We start from the raw sequence: 22984 nt of genomic DNA, 5'->3' as shown, positions 1-22984 counted from the left end.
ACAAATGCAGACATTTCTTAGGATGGAGATAATGTCTAAATAATATGATTTATCTTCAGCACTTACTTACATACAGCAAAGAGCATATCATCATATGGGTCAATTTCACCTTCATTGTCATCATTATAATCCTCTTCCAGAAATTGAAGTGAAAATGAACAAAAACGATCTGGGACGCTAGACTAACAATATACTACCCATGTGGATTTACTGGACACAATGCTCTACTCTGCGGCACAGGGACCAGGGAGGGAACTGTGGGCAACAGCTGGCACAGTCAGGGAAGGCAAAACCACCACCACCCGGATGTCAGTGTACAGAGCGTTGGTGAAATACACCAACTGTAAGGGAATGAAAACAGGAAACCTGAGGAACATTTGAATACATGAATAGCAGCAATTTCCAAAAAAAACATGGGTGAGAATTACTCACTGCTTTCGTAAATTTCAAGGATTGTGAGGTTCAGCTCAGGGTGGTCTCTTACACATGGGTATTTATAGTATCAATATTTTTACATCTATTTTGAGAAAAATCAAGAGAAGAGTAATTATTATTCCAAAGTAAAGAAACAGGAAAACCCCAGAGGTGCTTTATCACGAATACGAAGCAGTCATTACTGGGAAACCCAAACAGTCCTACTTGAGAATTGGTTTCCACGATCCGCTCATTAATGACACAAGAGTAGTCTTTCTTGCTGAACAGTTTTCCCTTTAATTTAACATCATCTTCTTTTGGATTTTAGTAATAAAAAAGGGGATTAGTTCTCATTTATCTTATAATAAACTCATGATAAGATATAGTTTGGAGAAAGAATCTAAAACCCAAGCATAGAGATCAGGGCAGATGAAAATATTCTGTTCCAAATTTTCCTCTTAATGAAATGGGTTCTGGCACATGCTCAACGAAAAGTAAGGGGGTATTTTTAAAATGAATAATACACGGAGAAGAGATAAATAGACAAAACAGTCTTTCTCCTCACCAAATATTGTAAGATTATATGCTTAGGTCTTCTGCAGATAGGCAGGGGATGTTTCTATCATCATCACTGTGTTTTCTTTATTTTTTGTCTAATTGCAGCCTCATTTTCACTGTCCTCTGATGTGAAGTCTCCTAACTGCTAGAGCACATGGTTAAGTACTGTCAACATTAATTTGAAATTTGTGAAATTAAAACTGGGACAAGAAAGATCTTCATGAGAAAATACTGGTAAATATTTTGTAGGAATGTAAGGTCAAACTCTCTTGATAAAATGATGTTTTAAACAAAGAACCTCATTTTCTTTTGAAGACTTACATTATTTTTTAATAATCCAAATTAGAGGGCACTTATTAAAGAACACTTGATTGATTTTTGAAGATGAGAGAAGCAAAACTGTATTTTTAATGAAAACTCAGAGCTAAAATGTATCCCTTTATGAAGAATACAAATATGCATTACTAATGTTCTGCTCTAAAATGAGAAAATGGGGCACCTGGGTGGCTCAGTCAGTTGAGTGTCTGACTTCGGCTCAGGTCATGATCTTGCAGTTCATGAGCTCGAACCCTGCTTTGGGTGAGCCCTGCTTCTCTCTCTCTCTGCCCTTGTTCACTTGTGTGCACATACGCTCTCTCTCTCTCAATTAAAAATGAATAAAATAAAATAAAATAAAATGACAAAATGTAATATCTTCCTTGAGAACTGAAATGGCAAGGAAATAAAAGTAACTCTATTCAGAAAAATATATGCATAACTGAAATTAATTCAGTATTTCAAATGGAAAGGTTGACTATTTTTAGGAGTCACTAAATTAAAGGACTAAATATACTTACAAGAACATGTCCCTATTCTATTATACAGAACATAATCTTCTAAGCTGTGGGAGATGATTAGAGTTGGATGGCTTATTAGAGGCTACCAAAAATCTTACTGTAGAGACCCTATTTGCCTCTTTCCCCAGCCTGCCTGGGATCCTGTCCATGTACTGATTCCAAGTCTGTGGAATAAAGAGGCACTTATCCGGATGGACGTGTGGGATGATCTTTGTATGTGAGAAGAACCTGCATGGTCAAAAGGAAAGAATATCCTTACTTCATCTCTCTGTAGGCCCATAATTTTAGTGTCTGTATAAAGGTGAAAAGATCTGGCTGGGGAGGACAGAACCGTGGAGTCCCTAGTAGAACATTTTACCTGTCTCTTAATCATACTTTATTCTCTCCTGGAAAATAATCTGGGAAGATCTGTGCTCAAAACTTTTCTATAAAGTTCCTTGCATATCTGTGTGGAAAGATCAGAAGAGTCACAATCATAGCAGAAAATACCAGTTCTTTCATTTTGATCCTAAGATCAAATTAGTACAATCCCATTTCATTCCTTGTAATGCCACTCACTGGGGTGAGGGATTCCTGCCACCTGCTAGGAGTTCACAGCGGCTCTGAGTGTCCTCTTCCTGCAGGGTGTGATGGGCATCCTCACGCCTAGGTCAGTTCTGAGATGGAGCATGTAGCTTCTGAGTGTTAGTGGTCATGTACTTCATGATTTCCAAAATCATAGTTTCAGTTTTCAAGCTATGAGTCAATTTAATAAATTAATTTTTAAAAAGAAAATACAAAAGAGAAAAATAGAGGCAGAGCTGGAGGCTTAGAATTGAGGTAATCACAGGTATACTGAATGTAATTAAAGCTGAAGCATAGCCCATCTCAATTAAACTGTCTGAGGAATATGAATAATCCAACCTTCATTCTAACTAATGGAAGTAGGAGTGCTTTCTCTGAAATAAACAAGATAATATAATGCTTCAGTATCAAATGCAGTTTACACAAAATTATATAAAAAATTGTAAGACTTGTGACTAAATGGGACCTTGTGACTTATAATTGAAAGAAAATATAATCACTAGAAGCAGACCCATGGATGTTTTGGTATTGGAATTAGGAGATATACTTTAAAATAAATATTATCAATATTTTAAGGGTTAAAACAGATATAACGGATGAAAAGACAAATTGTTACTAGAGAGAAATGGAAACCTAAAAGGAACTAAATAGAAATACAAGAACTAAAATATATGATACCTACAATCTAAGATTTCAGATGCACAAGTCTGATGGAGGATTAGATACTGCAGAAAAAAAGCTTCAAGGAACTGCAAAACAAATTAACAGACATCCAAATTCATGCAAAGAGGGTAAAAAAGTTTTAAAAAATGAAACAAGCATAAGTAAGGAAAGAAGTATTCTAAAATATGTGTCATTAGAGTCTCAGAATAAGAGGGGGAAAATATTAGAAGAAAACAATGGCCAAAGTTTTCCCAAACTTGATAAAACATGTAGACCAAGAATCTGAACAAACTCTAAGAAAAACACAAATAAAATGAGACCTCAGGGGTGCCTGGGTGGCTCAGTCGGTTAAGCGTCTGACTTTAGCTCAAGTCATGATCTCACAGTCCGTGGGTTTGAGCCCTGCCTCAGGCTCTGCGCTGACAGCATGGTGCCTGCTTTGGATCCTCTGTCTCCCCATCTCTCTGTCCCTCACCCACTCATGCTCTGTCTCTCAAAAATGAATAAATGTTAAAAAAAATTAACAAACAAGCAAACAAACAAATAAAAGGAAATGAAAATGAGACCTCAGCACATTACAGTGAAACTGCTTAAAAACAAAGAAAAAATCGTAAAAGCGGCCAGAAAGTAGACACATTACAATAGATCAAAAATTGTAAGAATGAAAGACAATTTACTTTCAGAAATAATGCAACCAGAAGACAATAACCAATATCTGAAAAGCTAAAGAAATTTTTTCTACGGATTTCTATGCCCACTGAAAATAATGGTTAATGATGATAACATTAGTGATATTTTTCCAGCTATAGTAAAACTGAGAGCATTAATCACCAGTAGAAATAAATAAAATATATAATAAAAGATTCTTCACAGAATAAGTGATTGAAATATGGATCAAATGAGTAATAAAAAATGGTAGATATGTGAAAAAAACCAAAATTATGTTTTTTCTCCTTTCTTAATTTCTTAAGTAACTAAAGAAAAAATAATAATACAGTAATACATTGTGGGATTTATAACATTTGTACAACTAAAATATAGGACAAAGGACATAAATGGGATAAAAGGAAGTATAATGCAAAAGTTTTACATTTTATATATATACATATACACATACACTTACATTAAATATTAACTTAGAATGTGGGATAGGTTAAGGATACATATTATAATCCCTAGAGTGGTAGTTTCTGAACTTTTTGGTCATAAGAACTCTTTCCACACTTACAACTTATTAATGATACCAAAGAGCTTTTGTTCGCATAGGTTATGTTAAAAACTTAATTTTTTAGAAATTAAACTGAGTGATTCTAAAAACATTTTATATTAATTCACTAAACAATAAAAGATTTTAGAAAACATTCTGTTAATTAGAAGGTATTTTAATAAAGATAGATATATTTTTCTAAACAGAAGCAAATCTACTGAGAAGATGGCCTTATTTTACATATTTACCAACCTCCTTAATGTCTGACTTAAGAGAAAAGAGCTGGATTCCTTTGTATATTACTCTCTGCAATCTTTTACGGAATAGTATCATGGCTAAAGTATAAGGAGAAAATTTGTTATATAGATATGTCATGGGAAATGGAGGAGTATTTTTATGGCCTTTTCCGTGTACATTGTTTTTGAAACTGCATCAAAACTCACAGTGGTAGTTTGGCTCAGGTCATGATCTCACCGCTCTGGTGATGGATTCCCGGGTCGGGCTCTGTGCTGACACCTCAGAGCCTGGAGCTTGTTTCAGATTCTATGTCTCCCTCTCTGCTGCTCCCTCGCGCGCGCGCGCGCTCTCTCTCTCTCTCTCTCTCTCTCCCTCTCAAAAATAAGCATTAAAAAAACTAAAAAAAAAAACAAACAAACACCTGGCTGCTACATGGGAAAGAGACACCTTACAAATAGCGAGCATGATGTCTGAGATGTTATTCCGTTTGCAGATAAAATGGAGTATTTCATAATGATAAAAGGGTTAAAACAATTCAAGAAGACACAGTAATACTATGTGTACAACTATTTACAGAACTCTAAAATACATAAAGAAATAATGACAACACAAAAGGAAGATGTTGACAAATCCACAATTACAGATTTTTTAACTTTCCAGTTATTCATAGAATTATTTAAGACCAAAAAAGTTAGTAAGAAAAGCAAAGTTTTGAATGACACATTAGTCACCTTCACTTGACTGATTTTTATAAAATACTCCAAGAAGACATAATGATCCTTAATGTATGTGTGGCTAACAACAGGGCATCAATGTATATGATCCATAATTGGTGGAACTGAGAAGAGAAACAGATGAATCCATTATTATAATTGGAGACTTTGATGCCCTTCAATCAGAAATGGGCAAATCCAGCAAGCAGAAAATAAGAAGGACACAGTTAAACTCAGCAACATCAACAATCAACTACACACAATTGATGTCTATAGACTACTTTATTCAACAAGGGCAGAGTATACATTCTCTCAAGTTCACATGGAACATTCACAAAGACAGAGCACATCCTGGCCCATTAAACACATCTTAATCAATTTTAACAAGAGATGTCATACAATACATGCTCCAGAGCTCTGATGTAATTAAACTAGAAGCCAATAGCAGAAAGATAGTGGGAAACTCCCAATTATTCGGAGATTAAACAACTACTTGTAAATAACACATGGTTCAAAATAGAAATCTCAAAAAGTTAAATAGGACTAAACAAAAATGAAAATACAACTCATCAAAATTTGTGGTATGCAGTGAAATAAGTGCCAACAGGGGAATTCAAAACACTGAAGGCATATATTGGAAAAGAAGAAAGATGTGAAAACCAATAATCTAAGGTTCCATCTTAAGGAATTTGAAAATAATGAGCCAATTAAACTCAAAGCAAGCAGAAGTACAGAAATAATAAGTTAGAGCATAAATCAAATGAAATTGAAATAGAAAAATCAATACAGAAAATCAATGTAACCAAAATCTGGTTCTTTGAAATGATCGATAAAATTGATAAATCTCTTACCATAAATGAAAGAGAAGTCATCGCTACTGATCTAGGTATATAAAAGAATATTATGAACAACTCTAAACTTGTAAATTTGATAACCGAAATGAAATGGACTAATTCCTTCAAAGACAGGAACCACCAAAACCCACACGAAGAGAAACATAATCTGAATGGGTCCCCATCTATTAAATAAATTGAATCAATAACTAAAATGCTCCACAAAGAAGAAAGCGACAAGTCTGGATCATTTCACTGGTGAATTTTACCAAACACTTAAGGAAGAAATTATACCAGTATATACCAATTCTTCACAATATCTTCCAGAAAATAAAAGCAGAGGGAAGAGTTTCTAACTCATTCTATGAGACAGAATTACCCTAATACCAAAGCCAGATAAAGATATTATAAGAAAGGAAGCTACAGAACAATACGTCTTATAAATATAGATGCGAAAATCTTCAAGAAAAGATGAGCAAATCAAATCCAACAATGTGTAAAACGATTTATACACCATGACCAAATGGGATTCATTCCAGGTGTGCAAAGTTGGTTCACATTTGAAAATCGAGAAACAGGGGGGATGGGCTAAATGTGTGACAGGCACTAAGGATGGCACTTGTTGGGATGAGCGCTGGGTGTCACACGTAAGTGATGAGTCACTAAATTCTACTCCTGAAACCATTAATACACTATATGTTAACTAACTTGGATTTAAATAAAATTTTTAAAAGAAAAGAAAATCAATAAACACAAACCATCATATCAACAGGCCGGAGGAAAACAACATGTAATTGTATCAATGGATGCAGGAAAAACATTTGACAAATTCCAACACCCATTCATGATAAAAGCTCTCAACAAAGTAGCAATAGAGGGATACTTCTTCCTTCTGATAAACAGCAGCTACAAAACACATACAGTTACCATCGTAGTAATGATGAGAAATTAGATGTCTTCCCTGTACAATCAGGAATAAGGTAAGATGTTCCTTTCACAACTTCTATTCAGCATCATGCTAGAAATCCTAACTAATGCAATAACACGAAATAACAAATACATGGAAAGGCAATAAAAAGTATACAGATTGGGAAGGAAGAAACTAAATTGTCTTTGCAGATGACAGAATTGTTTGAGTAGAATGTGCCACAGAATCAACAAAAAAACCTCCCATAACTAACAACTGATTCAAGCATGATTGCAGAATACAGGGCTAACAGACAAAAGTCAATGGTTTCCCTATATATCACCAATGAACAATGAAATTTGAAATTAAAGCCACATTACCTTGGCACACAAGAAAGAGATACTTAAGTATAAATCTAGAAAATATATGTACAGGATCTATTTGAGAAATTCTACAATACACTGATAAAAACAAATCCGAGAAGATCTCAATAAATGAAGAGTCCGGGTGGATGGATACGAAGACTCAATATCGCCAAGATGCCAATTGTTCCCAACTTGATGTTTCCATTCAAAATAAACCCAGTCAAAATCCCAGCTACGTACTTAGTGGATATTGACAAATTGATTCTAAAGCCTATATGGAAATTTTTTAAAGATCCAGAATAAACATAAAAATACTGTAGAGGAACTAAGGCTGACACTATCCAATTTCAAGTCTTACTATAAATCTAAACAATCATGATGGCATGGTGAAAGAATTGACAAATAGTTTCATGGGAAAGAATTGGGAGCCCAGAACGAGACCAACAAAAATACAGCCGACTGATTTTTTTGACAAAGGAACAAGGCAATCCAATGAAGAAAGAACAGTGTTTTCAAAATTTGATACAGGAACAAGTGGACATTCATATGCCAACAATTAATTTAGACACAGACCTTACACCTTCACAAAAATTAACTGAAAATGGATCACAGACCTAAATACATAAGTAAAAAATACACAGCTTTGGGAATACAACACAGGGGAAAATGTGATGACCTTGGGTTTGGTGATGAGGTTTCAGATTCAACACCAAAAGTGTAATCCATAAAAGAAAAAAAAAAATTAAGTTAGACTTTACCAAACTTAAACACTTATGATCTCTGAATGATACTGTTAAGTGAATGAAAAATAAGCCACACCATTTTCAAATAACATAAAAAGGGACTTGGAACCGAAACATACGAGAATCCTTAATACTCAACAAGAAGATAGCACAGGACTGTATATAGTTGACTTCACAGGATTATATATATTTGCATACTTTAAAAGCTGCTGTCTGAGAGTCTGGCTCCCAGTCAGCCTTAAACTAGGTGCTAAATGAGATTCCTCCCCCTGGGACACTCAACATCACTCATCATCAGAGAAATGCCAATCAAAACCACAATAAAATATCCCCTCGCACCTGTTAGAATGGCTATCATCAAGAAGATGAGAAGTAAGTGTTGTCAGGATGTGTAGGAAAGGGAACCTTTGTACACTCTTAGTGGGGATGTAAATTGATTCAGCCACTATGAAAATCAATAAACTTCCTTTAAAGTGTTCTTTATTTTTTTTTAGTAATCTCTGCACCTAACATGGGGCTTGAACTCAAGACCCTGAGATCAAGAGTTGTGTGCTCTTCTGACTGAGCCAGCCAGGTGCCCCAATAAACTTGTTTCAAAAAACTAATTTAGAGACTAGCTGGAAAAATTTTATTGTGACAGATTTGACAACTTTAAAACAAATGGACAAATGTTTTTAAAGACACAAATTACCACAGGTCACTCAAGAAGAAATGTGTAAGTTGACTAGCCCATGGCTATCAAAGGAATTGAATTAACAATGAAAACATTCCCACAAAGGAAAATTCTTCTAAGATGCAGTTAGTGGTTAACCATACCAAATATTTAAGGAAGAAATAATGCAAATGTAATAAAATATCTTCCAGAAAATAGAAGACTAGGGCACATTCTCAACTTGTTTTATTTAAGGCAAGCATTACCTTGATACAAAACCAAGAACATTCCAAACAAACAAACAAACAAAAAAAACAGAAACAAAATTCCTCATGACTATAGGCAAAAAAATCGTAAAAATAATTTAGAACACAGAATCCAGCAATACATATAAAAAATCATAACCTTTGAAAGTGCCATTAAAGAAAGATGACATACTTAGGAATTATTTTAACAAAACCTGTAAAATCTATACACTGAAATCTATAAAACTTGTTTAGAGATATTTTTAAAGACCAAAATAGGGGCGCCTGGGTGGCGCAGTCGGTTAAGCGTCCGACTTCAGCCAGGTCACGATCTCGCGGTCCGTGAGTTCGAGCCCCGCGTCGGGCTCTGGGCTGATGGCTCAGAGCCTGGAGCCTGCTTCCGATTCTGTGTCTCCCTCTCTCTCTGCCCCTCCCCCGTTCATGGTCTGTCTCTCTATATCCCAAAAATAAATAAACGTTGAAAAAAAAAATTAAAAAAAAAAGACCAAAATAAATGGTGAGATACACCATAGTCATAGATCAGAAGACACAAAATTGCCTAAATTTTTGTTCTCAAATTAGTTTAGAGATTCGATGCAATCATAATCTTAGCAGTCTTTTCCACATACATTAATAAGCTTCATCTAAAATCTACATGGAGGGGCACCTGGGTGGCTCAGTCGGTTAAGCGTCCGACTTCGGCTCAGGTCATGATCTCACGGTTCGTGGGTTCGAGCCCCACGTTGGGCTCTGGGCTGACAGCTCAGAGCCTGGAGCCTGCTTCAGATTCTGTGTCTCCCTCTCTCTCTGCTCCTCCCCCACTTGTGTTCTCTCTCTCCCTCTCTCTCTCTCTCTCTCTCTCTCTCTCAAAAGTAAATAAACATTAAACAAAAATTTTTTTTTGAAAAAAAGAAAAATGAACGTTGACCAGAACCTTACACTACAGATGAAAATTAACTCAGGATAGTCACAGTCTTCAAAACTAAATCAGCTGAACTAAAAAGTCTTTTGGAGAAAACATCAGACCATATTTGCTATGTTGTGTAGGCAAAGATTTCTCAGGACACAGAAGGCAATTACCATAACAGAAAAAAATGATGATTAGACTTTGCAAAGACTACTCTTATTTATCATAAGTCAAAATTTCAAATATTAATAGGAAAGCCATATACTGAAAGAAAATATGTGAACAGTATTTATCAGCCAAATACTTGTATCCAGATTCTTTAACAACTACAGCTCGATAACAAAAAGATAAACAAACCATTAACACTGGCAAAAGACATAAGCAGACATTTCACAAAGCAAGATGTCTGGACAATAAACACTAGACAGCACAAAATAAACACAGGAAGAATTGCTCACTTCGTCTTTAGAGACTGCAGTAAGTACTCCAGTGATATTCCACTACACATTCGCTGGGATATTTAAAGTTAAGAACCAAACAACAAAAATGTGGCAAGGATATTAATCGACTAGAAGTCTCACATATTTCTGGGAAGAACACAAAATGGTACAATGAGTGACACTTGGAAAGTTTTTGCAGTTTCTTGCTGAGTCAAACGAACACCCTTTTACTCAGCAATTCTACGTGCGCATTTATCCGAGAAAATTGAAAGCATGTCCACAAAAAAGCCAAACTTAGTTGGCGGATGTATTTGCTAGCTGATGCTCACCTGACACTACTGGAGGAGAGACCTCGGCCGTTGGCATCTGTGATCACCACCCCCCCCACACACACACAGCTTTCCACTCTTGCTTGGAATGTCTGCTTAGCAGTCACAGAGAACACTTCCCTATTTCATTAACAAATTTTTTTTGAGAGAGAGAGCGAGAGAGTGCATGAGATGGGGAGAGGGGTAGAGGGAGAGAGAGAGAGGGAAAAAAACTCTTAGGCTCTACACTCAGTGCATAGCCTGCTGTGGGGCTCAATCCCACAAACCTGGGATCATGATCTGAACTGACATCAAGAGTTGGCCATTCAACTGACAGCCACCCAGGCGCCCCAAGTTTCCATATTTCTGATCAGGGCACAAATGCAGACCTGAGGATGGATCCTACATGGTCTGGATTAGTCCACATCCATGAAAGACCTGTTAACGTTTAGGGCACTTTTTAAATGAAACCTTGATTTACTAAATAGCAATGGTCTACATTTAGTCTGGGTAGGAATGTATCCCCCCCCCCCCCAGCCCAGAGCATCTTATTTTCCTCTCTTTAAACTTCTTTGAATGTACAGAAACTTTTGTCTTCTTTCTGATTCCCTTTCTAATGAATTTAATTGGGGAAAAAATGTGAGAATCACTCAAGATCATATCGTGGAAGGATTCTGCTTTTACAGGGATGTCCTTATGAAAGTCTGCAATGGCTTTACTGCCAGAAAACCCTCTGGTCAACACCACACTGTTCCATCATGATGTGTTTCTCACCGGTGGTCTCAGAGGGATCAGAACCTGGATTTCTCAGTACCTCAGTCACAGAATGCAGAAGGTTCCCAGCTCTTTGCAGGCACCTGTTCCATCCCCCCAAAAATCTGGGGTCACCAATATGCAGGGGATGCATGTTTATAACCCAATGTGGGGCCACTGCAGGGATTCCTGGAAAATGAAAACCAATCGGCTCCAAATGGGTTTTGCTGCCTTCACCTGTTGCCATGAGGGATATTTTTATACCTAATTTAAGTTGAGGACTTGTATGAAGCATGGAAATCATGGGATGCATGAGCGATGCTACCTAGAAACCATGAGTTTCATCTGAGAATTGACCTAGGGACGAGGGTGTCCATCACACTGTAGAGACAGGATGCTCACAGCCACTCTGAACTCACGGGAGGTGCAAGGAATCTCTTACCAAAGTAGTGGTATTGCAAAGTCTGACGTGAGACTGTACTAACTTGATTTTAAGACTGAAATGAGAAAACTTAGTAAGTTCTACCATGATTGTGTTCTCTTCTGACCTCTCCACGCAGATGTGGCAAGGGAAGTGATTGGGAAAGTTTTGAGCTCAGCTCTTCCCAGGAGAGAATAAAGTAGAGTTAAGAGACAGGGAAAATGTTTCCACTGGGGACCCCATGGTTCTGCCCTCCCCCATCCTGTCCCTGTCACCTTTCTATAGACACTGAGATGACAGGCCTGTAGAAAGATGAGCTAATGACATCCTTGCCTTTAAACTGTGCAGATTCCTGGGGCGCATGGGTGGCTCAGTCGGTTGAGTGTCCAACTTTGGCTCAAGTCATGATCTCACGGATTGTGAGTTCGAGCCCCACATTGGGCTCTGCGCTGACAGCTCAGAGGCTGGAGCTTGTTTCAGATTCTGTCTCCCTCTCTCTCTGCCCTGACCCCGCTTGTGCTCTGTCTCTCTGTCTCTAAAATAAATAAACAGTAAAAAAATATTACAAAAATATTTAAACTGTGCAGATTCTTCCAGTGTGCACAGGTCACCCTACATGTCCACCCAGATAAGTGTGAAAAACTTCCCCAGACTTAGAATCAGTGCCCGGGTAGGGTCCTAGGCAGGTGGTGGAAGTGGGCAAATTGGGTGTAATAGGGAAGTTTCTGGTAGCCTCTGATGAGCCATCCAGCTCTAACCATCTCCCACAGCTCAGAGGACTATTTTCTCTGCTGTGCACTGCGACCATTCATTTCTCGGAATAAAATGGCTTTCATTTATTTCCTATATCAGTTCAGAAGGTACATATTATTATATTATCGACTCATTTTAAACTAAAACCTTACTAATTCATATTCATACTCATCTTGAAAGGGCACATTTCAGGTCTGGTCTTTTATTTATTTATTTTTTTGGAATGTCAGAAATGTCTTTATTATTACTTGTTCTTATTAAGCACCAATTCAATACTGCAGAAAATTTCCAATTACCCTTCGACAATCCATTCTTCCCTCCCCCACCCAAATTCTTGATAAAGAGCTCTTCAAGCGAAGACACACTCTCTTCTCTCTTCTGTAAAAAACTTTATCAAATAAAGGCAAAGAAATGTGTTCATCTTGCTGTAAAATGCTGCCCATGGCTGTGGAAAAGTGTCTGCCCAGGCTCCTTTTATTGTCCAGGTCCTGAAAGACTCTCGTTCATGAACTGTCTCTTCACAAGCAAATCCACCACGTGCTGAGGGTCCAAAACTTTCTCACAAAGTCTCAGTCAAGTCTCTTGTTTCAGCTGCCGTAACAGGCCCTCATCACCTCATCATCCTGTTTGTTTGCAGGTTTGGCATAAATTGCATTAAGTGGAAAACCAGGCTCTCCAGGAGTGGGAAAATTAGTGAATCCTAGCATATATATTTCTTTCTCACTTTGGATTTTGGAATTGCACTTTTGGAGTTTCTTTAGACACTCAGAAATGCAGACAGTTATATATATCAAGGTTCTATCAGCTTCATTCTTAATCTCATAGTTTTGGAAGAAGAAGTAATAAATGGTTTCATCTACAGTATCTGTATCTTTTGTCTCTCTAGGGGCAGGTCCTTTGAACTGACTTCTGATAGGCAACAGTGCCATGTTTCCAATGAGTTTGGTGTCAGGGTCCACAAGAGAAGAGTGGTAAGCGGGCATCTGGGCACCGCCTGGGTTTCAACCTACAGGAGGAGGTTGGGCATCAGGTCTGGTTCTTAATTACTCAGTTGATGTCTCTCCATGAGTCAACTAGAACTATTATTTAATAAGTGTCTTCTATAATTTGTGTAATTAAGAAAACTTAGATTCTTTATTGGGAAATAAGGTTCTTTGTTCAAAAAATTGTTTTACAAAGCAAGTTTAACCTCATAGTACTATACGATATCCACCAGTATTTTCTCACGAAACCTTTCTTGCCCCAGTTTTAATTTCACAGATTTCAAATTAATGGCATCAGCACTTAAGCTTGTGCCCTAACAGTTAGGAAATTTCAAATCACAGGACACTGGAAGTAAGGTTGCAACTAATTAAAAATAAAGAAAACAAAGTGATGATGATAGATGTCTCTTCTGCTTGTTTAAGAACACTATCTCCCAAAAATTTGTGAGGAGAAAGACTATTTGGTTCCATTTATCTTTTCTCTACAAATTAGTTCATATTCATTTAACAAATTCCTCTACCCCTTCCATTTATGGATATGCCAGAACACATTTCATTAGGAAGAAAATTTATGACTCTGATCGCTATGTTTGGGTTTTAAGTTATTTTTTCAAACTTTACCTTATGCATTTATTATGAAGAGGTAAACGTGAACTGATCTCCTTTCTTGTTACTGAAATACAAAGATTTTGGTGATAAATAAAAGTGAAATCAGTTTAGCAAAAAAGACATACTGCTCTTATTTCACCACTGTTTGGTTGATCAGGGAAACCAATTCTCATGTAGGACCATTTGAGTTCCTGAGGTTTGACAACTCTGTATTTGTGATGTAGTGCCTCTGGGATTTTAATGTTTCTTTAATTTGGAGAAATAATTACTCTTCTCATGATTCTTCTTCTTTTCTTTTTTTTTTTTTTCTGAGAAAGAGCAAGAGAGCACACACATGAGTGGAGGAGGAGCAGAGGGAGAGGGAGAGAGAGAATCTCGAGCAGGCTCCATGCTGCACATAGAGCTCTGAGTTGGGGCTTGATCTCACGATTGTAAGATCATGACCTAAGCGGAGATCAAGAGTTGGCCATTTAACCGAGTCACCCAGGTGCCCCCAGGATCCAGTGGTTTTAAAGCAATGACCACCTCAACCATGATTTCTTGAATATTAGTGCAAGTTCATGGCAACTACACACTCCTGCCTTTCCTTCCTTAATCATTTCTATTTGTAGGACTGTAGTCCCCTTAATAACACTGAAAATAATGGGAGTCCTTCACCCTAATGCATATGATTGAAACTTGCTACTTGATCACTTTTATAATGTTACCTATTTATAAAATTCTATATTTTCTTTTTTAAAAATCTATTTATTTATTTTTGAGAGAGAGAGTGTACACGAGTGGGGGAGGGGCAGAGAAAGAGGGAGAGAAAGAATCCCAAGCAGGCTCCACACTCAGCACTGTGCCTGACAAGTAGCTCACGATGATGCTGAGATCATGACCTGAGCCAAAATCAAGAGTTGGAGGTTGAAATACAAAGATAAAGAGAGAATTCTGAAAGCAGCTGGGGACAAACAGGCCATAACCTACAAAGGTAAACACATAAAGGTAGTAGCAGACCTGTCCACTGAAACTTGGCAGGCCAGAAGAGAGTGGCAGGAAATATTCAATGCGCTGAATAGGAAAAATATGCAGCCAAGAATCCTTTTATCCAGCAAGACTGTCATTCAAAATAGAAGGACAGATTAAAAGTTTCCCAGACAAAAAAAAACCCTAAAGGAATGCATGACTACTGAACGAGCCCTGTGGGAGATCCCAAGGGGGATTCTGGGAGTGGAAAGCAGCAAAGACTACAAAGGACCAGAGACATCACCACAAGCATGAGACCTACAGATAACACAATGACACTAAATCCGTATCTTTCAATAATCACTCTGAACGCGAATGGATTAAATGCCCCAATCAAAAGCAATCTGTATGTTGCCTATAAAAGACTAATTTTAGACCTGAGGACACCTGCAGATTGAAAGTGAAGGGATAGAGAGCCATCTATCATGCTACTGGAAGTCAAAAGAAAGCTGGAATAGCCATACTTATATCAGACAAACTAGATTTTAAAACAAAGACTGTAACAAGAGATGAAAAAGGGCATTATATCATAATTAAAGTGTCTATCCATCAAGAAGAGATAACAATTGTAAATGTTTATGCTCCTAACATGAAGGAACACAAATATATGAATCAATTAATCACAAACATAAATAAATCTATACATAACAATACTGTAATTGTAGGAGACTTTAACGCTCCACTTACAACAATGGATAGATCATCTCGTCAGAAAATCAGTAAGGAAATAACGGCTCTGAATGACACATTGGATCAGATGGACTTACCAGATATATTCAGGTCTTTTCATCCAAAAGCAGAATACACGTTCTTCTCAAATGCACATGGAATATTATTCAAAACAGATCCCATACTGGGTCACAAAACAGCCTTCAACAAATATAAAAGGACTGAGATCATACCATGTATATTTTCAGATCACAACCCTATGAAACTTGAAATCAACCACAAGAAAAAATTTGGAAAGCCTGCAAATACATGGAAATTAACATCCTACTGAAGAATTAATGGGTCAACCAGGAAATTTTAAAATATATGGAAGTAAATGAAAATGAAAACATGACAGTCCAAACCATTTGGGATGCAGCAAAGGCAGTCCTAAGAGGAAAACACATTGCAATCCAGGAATCTCTCAAGAAGCAAGAAAAATACCAAATACAGGATCTAACCTCACACCTAAAGGAACTAGAAACAGAGCAGCAAAGAAACCCCAAAGCCAGCGGAAGAAGAGAAATAATAAAAATTAGAGCAGAAATAAACAATATAGAATCCACCCCCCCAAAAAAAACCCCAAAACCCAGTAAAACAGATCAATGAATCTAAGAGCTGGTTCTTGGAAAGAATTAACAAAATGGATAAACCCCTAGCAAGTCTGATCAAAAAGAAAAAGGAAAGGACCCAAATAAATAAAATCAAGAATGAAAGAGGAGAGATTACAACCACCACTGCAGAAATACAAACAATAATAAGAGAATATTATGAGCAATTATAAGCCAATAAACTGGGCAATCTGGAAGAAATGGACAAATTCCTAGAACCATATAAACTACCAAAACTGAAACAGGAAGAAATAGAAAATCTGAATAGACTCATAATGAGTAAAGAAATTGATTCAGTTATTAAAAATCTCCCAACAAACAAGAGTCCAGGGATGGATGGCTTTCCAGGGGAATTCTACCAAACATTTAATGAAGAGTTAACACCTATTCTTCTGAAGCTGTTCCAAAAAATAGAAACAGAAGGAAAACTTCCAAACTCATTCTATGAGGCCAGCATTGTCTTGATTCCAAAACCAGACAAAGACCCCACTAAAGAGGAGAACTACAGACCAATTTCTGTGATGAACATGGATGCAAAAATTCTCAATAAGGTACTAGCCAACCAGATCCAACAATACATTAAAAGAATTATTCACCACGATCAAGTGGGATTTATATCTGGGATGCAGGACTGGTTCAATATCCGCAAATCAATCAATGTGATACATCACATTAATAAAACAAAGAATAAGAACCACACAATCCTTTCCATAGATGCAGAGAAAGCATTTGACAAAATACAGTGCCCTTTATTGATAAAAACCCTCAATAAAGTTGGGATAGAAGGATCATGCCTCCAGATCGTAAAAGCCATATGCGAAAGACCCAACTTTAATATCATCCTCAATGGGGAAAACCGGAGAGCTTTCCCCCCAATGTCAGGAACAGAACAGGGATGTCCACTCTCACCGCTGTTACTCAACACAGTATTAGAAGTCTTAGCCTCAGCCATCAGACAATACAAAGGAATAAAAGTCATCCAAACTGGCAAGGAGGAAGTCAAACTTTCACTCTTCACAGACAACAGGATACTCTATATGGAAAACCCAAAAGATTGCACCAAAAAACTGCTAGAACTGATCCATAAATTCAGCAGAGTCACAGGATATAAAATCAATGCACAGAAATTGGTTGCATTTCCATACACTAATAATGAAGCAGCAGAAAGAGAAATCAAGGAATCGATCCCATTTACAATTGCACCAAACCCCATAAAATACCTAGGAATAAACCAAACCAAAGAGGTGAAATATCTATACATTGGAAACTATGGAAAACTTATGAAAGAAATTGAAGAAGACACGCACAAACAAAGGAAAAATATTCCATGCTCATGGATTGGAAGAATACTGTTAACATGTCAATACTACCAAAGGCAGTCTACGTGTTCAACACAATCCCTAACAAAATAACACCGGCACTCTTCACAGAGCTAGAACAAACAACCCTAAAATGTGTATGGAACCAGAAAAGACGCCAAATACCCAAAGCAATCCTGAAAAAGAAAACCAAAGCAGGAGGCATCACAATCCTGGACTTCAAGCTATATTACAAAGCTCTAATCATCAAGACAGTATGGTACTGGCACAAAAACAGACATACAGGTCAACGGAACATGCGCTAGCGACTGAGCCTATCAGACGCCCCAGTAAGAAAGTCTCTTGAAAACAGTAAGAGATAAAAGATACATTCCATATTGGGAAACAATGATTTGGATGACCATGGATTTCTCATCAGAAGTAACAAATGTCAAAAAACAGTGGAAAAATATCTTTAAGTGGTGCCAACCCCCCCCCTCAAAAAACCCTCCCAAACCTGTTCTATATCCAAAAAAAAATTTCCTTCAGGAATAAGAGTAAAATGAATTAATTGTCAATTGAAGTAAAACTCAAAGAAGTATGTGCCGGCCAATCTGCTCAATGAGAAAGGCTAACGTAGTTCATCCTGAAGGGAAATGATCCAGAGGGAAAGCCAGTACTTCAGGAATTAAAGTAAAGCCCAGAAATGGTAAATAGCAAGATAAGTAGAAAATACGACCTCTTATTTCTTCCTAGATTTTCATTAAAATATACAAGGGCTGTTTAAAGCAAAATTTATAACACAGGTTAGTGGCTGTTTCACTCCGCGTATGCGTACCACATAAGACAGCAGTGGGGTCATAATGAACCCACACGGCGTCCCAGTTCTGAGAATTTACATAAAGTGGTACTTTATTAATTCTAAGTAGATTCTAAAAAGTCAGATACGTATATTATAATTCTCAGGGCAGCAAGAAATAAAAATGTTCGAAGACATATTGCCAAAATGCCGTGTGATAAGTTAGAATAGTGATATTATTAAACTGATTCAAAAGAAAGCAGGAGAAGAGAAGAATAAAAAACAGGAGAGACAAACAGACAATACATAAGAAAATGACAGCTCTCAATCCGACTGTATCCATAATTATATGAAATGTTACTAATATAAACAATCCAAAGGCAAAGATGGAGAGTGATTTAAAAAAAGAAGTCCATGACAATAAATTATATTCAGAAAAGAAAAAAAGAAAAAAGACAAGTCCATATTATATGTATTCCAAAATAGGAATACTTTAAAACAGGAAGTGAGAGACATACCATGTAAAGAGTAAGGAGAGGAAGTCCCGGGCGGTTATTCTAATATCAGGTGAAACAGACATAAAGGCAAAGCAATTTTTTACCTCTTCAAAAGTGGGATAAAATACATAAAACATAAAATTTAACATCTTAACCGTGTTGAAGAGGCACTAAGCCCACGCACACTGCTGTGCAGCCATCACCACTGTCCACCTCTAGAACTTTTCTCATCTTGCATAGTTGAACTCTGTCCCCATGGAACACAACTCGCCGTTGCCCCTCCCCCAGCCCCTGGCGGCCACCATCCTATTTTCCATCTCTGAATTTCACTCTAGGGACCTCATGTAAGTGGAATTGTTCAGGATTCGTCCTTTTGTGATAGGCTCGTTTCACTGGGCACAACGTCCTCAAGGTTCATCCATATCGTAGCCTGTGTCAGTTTCCTTCTGACCCTCAGAAGTCCCCTTCCTCTGTTTCCTCTGGCCAGAACAACATGGTTTCTACTATTCACGAGAGAAAAGAAATGGGAAACTCATTCTCATGTAGGATGCATCTTCTGGTTTTGGCTCGCGCCACAATTGGCCTGCTTTTGTTGACTTTTCAGAGGCCTCGGACAGTTGCCTCTTACGGTTCCCCCAAAGATTTAGCTGTCGTTAGCAAAAACAACAGGTTTCAATAGCAGAATTGGAACTCTTCCATCAAGTTTCAATTTAAATTTCTTCCACATTATTTTTATAATTTTCATATGGATATGATGTAATGAAAGTTTTCCTTCGTATTAGTTTGGACTTCAAATTCTACGAATGTGAGTGATTTGGAATCTATACATTCTCTAGTTATTTCTCAAGAACAAGAAGGAAGCAAATAATAAGTCATTCATAAAATAGTCCCAAGAATAAGATAAGCTATATATGAGTGAAAAATCTAAATTTTCAGAATATTCAGAAACCTAATTTCTGGTGAAATTAAGTGTCCAGATACTGTAATAACCAACAGTCCAGATATTGTAATAACCACATATGTAATGTAAGTATGAAAATATTAAAGACATAAATATAAGACTTAAAACATGAACAAAGATCCAAAATACTCTAAAAATGAACCAGATTTTATGCAGGGGAGCAAGTTTCCCATTTCTTGGCTCCCATGCATTTTTTTTCTCCTGAATTGGCCCGGCAGTAGTAACAGAAACCACATCCATCTGGCCCATGGATACAGAAAAAGGACCTTCGAGGACCAGAGGGTGTGGGAGGGAACTCCAGAGGAGAGAACCAGAAAAGGGGTCCTAGTTCCGTGTAGGCCCGGCAGTGTCCCAGCCAAACCCCTGACCACGTATGGCACACATACAGAATAACAGAGCAATGTGATCTAGTACACAGAATCTGAACTAGACATATAGGTTGATGGACCCAAACCAGGTTGATTGCCTTCTTCAGCAAAACAACATCTCAAAAGGCATCTACCAGGCCTGAGAACACAGCATAATACTCACAACGTCTAAATATAATTCAAAAGGACTCAATATACAAACAGGAAAATGTGACCAATTGGAAGGGATAAACACAATCAACAGATGCCAGACTTATATAGATGTTGAAAATATATTACTATTTAAGTCGCTCTGTTTGTGGTCATTTGTTAGAGCAACTCTAGAAATCTACCAGGGGTTTTCTTCTGATGTGGAATAGAGTGTGACTTCTTGAAGAATGCTTTACCAAATTCATTGCTTTTATAAGGATTATCATCTCTGCAGAACTTTGGTGGCTAAGGAGTTTTAACTCCTGGATCTATAGCTTCTCACTTTCATTAAAATCAGAGGGATTCTTTATAGTATGACTTGTTTGCTCTTTTCCCTAGTGAAGGCCTTCCTACTTTTATCACACTTACGGGAATCTCTCCACTTTATTAATCCCTTGAGATCTTATGAGGTTTGTTATGACTGAAGGTTTTCCCATACTGATTACATTTTAGAAGTTTTACTCCTGCATGGCTTGTGCAATAGCACAGAATAATTTCCCACATTCGCTGTGTCCGTAAGAATTCACTCATGCCAGCAGTTTCTCTCATCTTCGCCTAAACTACGTCTGAAATGCCCTCAATTACGGGATATTTTTCTTAGAGGAATAAGCTCAGAGCTCAGATGCAATTGGGTTTCCACTTTGACCATATTCATGTCCTTCCTGCGCAGTCCAGTGCTTTCTTGAAAATGAATACAACTGGCTTGAAATCTCCTTTTCCATAAATGGTACAAATAACTCTTCTTTGTGAATACTCTTGTAATCTACCTCGGCATATGCTTGGTCAGAAGAGCCCTGTTGTCTGTTTGATACTCTGATTTCAGGTCTACTTTTCCAGTACTAAAACTCTCAAGTGCAAACAGTCCCTTCCCTGTCTGAAAAAGTACCCATCCTAAGCCAACTGGTACAAAAATGGACAAAGCGGGGAAGAGAACATTTGAATTATTTCAGATATGATCTCCTACGATGCAGCAAACCCATAAAGCACACACAAGAAGTTAGCAGAAAACTGGAGAGCTACTAGAAACTAAGGAGCTTAGAGAGATGTCAGGGAGAATGGCAGAGTTAAGTACCTCCAATCCCTGCTTCATAAAAGCAACGAGGACATCAGCAAAAAATAGTCCAAATCAACCCTTTCAGACTCTTGAAATTAACCAAAAGCTTGTAATAAGAGAGCATTTATTCAAGAAAGGCAGCTGGATGTGGGTTAAGCACAGCACACTCTGGGGCATTTAAATTGCTCTATTCAGACCCTCTTCTCCTTGTCTGTGGGTATTTTTGAAAGTCAAGAGCCAGCAGTCATGGTGAAAATCCGCAGCCCAGCAGCCAATGGAGGGGAAAGAACCGGATGGAACACATTCAAAGCCCCATTCCAAGAGAATTATCTTTATTTCATCTGTCTGGAAGTTCCTGAGATAACCCCACTCGAAAGCTTTCTCTTTATTTTATCTTCCTCAGGATTACCCACAGTGAGAAGCCTTTGTAACAGGGCCCTGGGTCAAAAACAATCAGCAGCAGTTCAGCCACGTGAGGTGGTGATAACAGGAGGAGGTAAAAATCAAGCTAACCAAAACCTTCTAAAAAGTATAATCTGGAGAAAATCTGGAGAACAAGGGTCAATGGGGGGCTCCGAATTCCAGGGGAATCTAAAAATCACGAGCACATACAGGGTATTGTTCACACTCAGGGCTACAGGTACGCCAGGAAAGGCATGATGAGGCCGAGTTCTCTCGCCTGTGGCCGGTCATGATGCTTTGTGCAAGCAGGGAGCAAAGACTAAGACAGGATTATAAAGTGACTTGCAGTGTTGAAGCCAATGCCCCAACACACACAGTGCCGCTCAGTCAACTCCGACACATATTAGCTCCATGCTTTTAAGAAAATCTCTCTCCAACCAATTACCAGCTGACCGATGTGGTCAAATAGCCAGTATTTCAGTGGCCACAATGAGAAAAAAAATATTACGGACTTTACAAATTCAGCCGAATCCCACGGCCCCAATATTAGCAATGTTAACATCCTGGGCAGGTATCCTTTTATCCTGTTTTCCTTAGAGAAATACTACCTATAGTTGCTGCCTCTAAACTTAAAAAAAAATTTTTTTTAACGTTTATTTATTTTTGAGACAGAGAGAGACAGAGCACAAATGGGGGAGGGGCAGAGAGAGAGGGAGACACAGAATCGGAAGCAGGCTCCAGGCTCTGAGCCATCAGCCCAGAGCCCGACGCGGGGCTCGAATTCACGGACCGCGAGATCGCGACCTGAGCTGAAGTCGGACGCTTAACCAACTGAGCCACCCAGGCGCCCCTGCCTCTAAACTTTTTAAATAATGTTTATTAATGTTTGAGGCTGGGAGGGGCAAAGGGAGAGGGAGGGAGACACACAATCCAAAAGAGGCTCCAGGCTTGAGCTGTCAGCACAGAACCTGACACAGG

General features: G+C 37.8%; 1 pseudogene; it reads right to left on the bottom strand.

Annotated features, from left to right (window-relative positions):
* Positions 1-12993: 12993 nt before the first annotated feature.
* LOC112859006 (actin-related protein 2/3 complex subunit 3 pseudogene) lies at positions 12994-13622 on the bottom strand (annotated as a pseudogene).
* Positions 13623-22984: the final 9362 nt, after the last annotated feature.

Source organism: Puma concolor, chromosome A2 (assembly GCF_028749965.1).
Source record: "Puma concolor isolate L17-30 chromosome A2, mPumCon1.1.hap2, whole genome shotgun sequence".
NCBI classification, from domain to species: domain Eukaryota; kingdom Metazoa; phylum Chordata; class Mammalia; order Carnivora; family Felidae; genus Puma; species Puma concolor.
The sequence above is the reverse complement of the archived record's forward strand: the minus strand, read 5'-3'. Positions and strand labels throughout refer to the sequence as shown.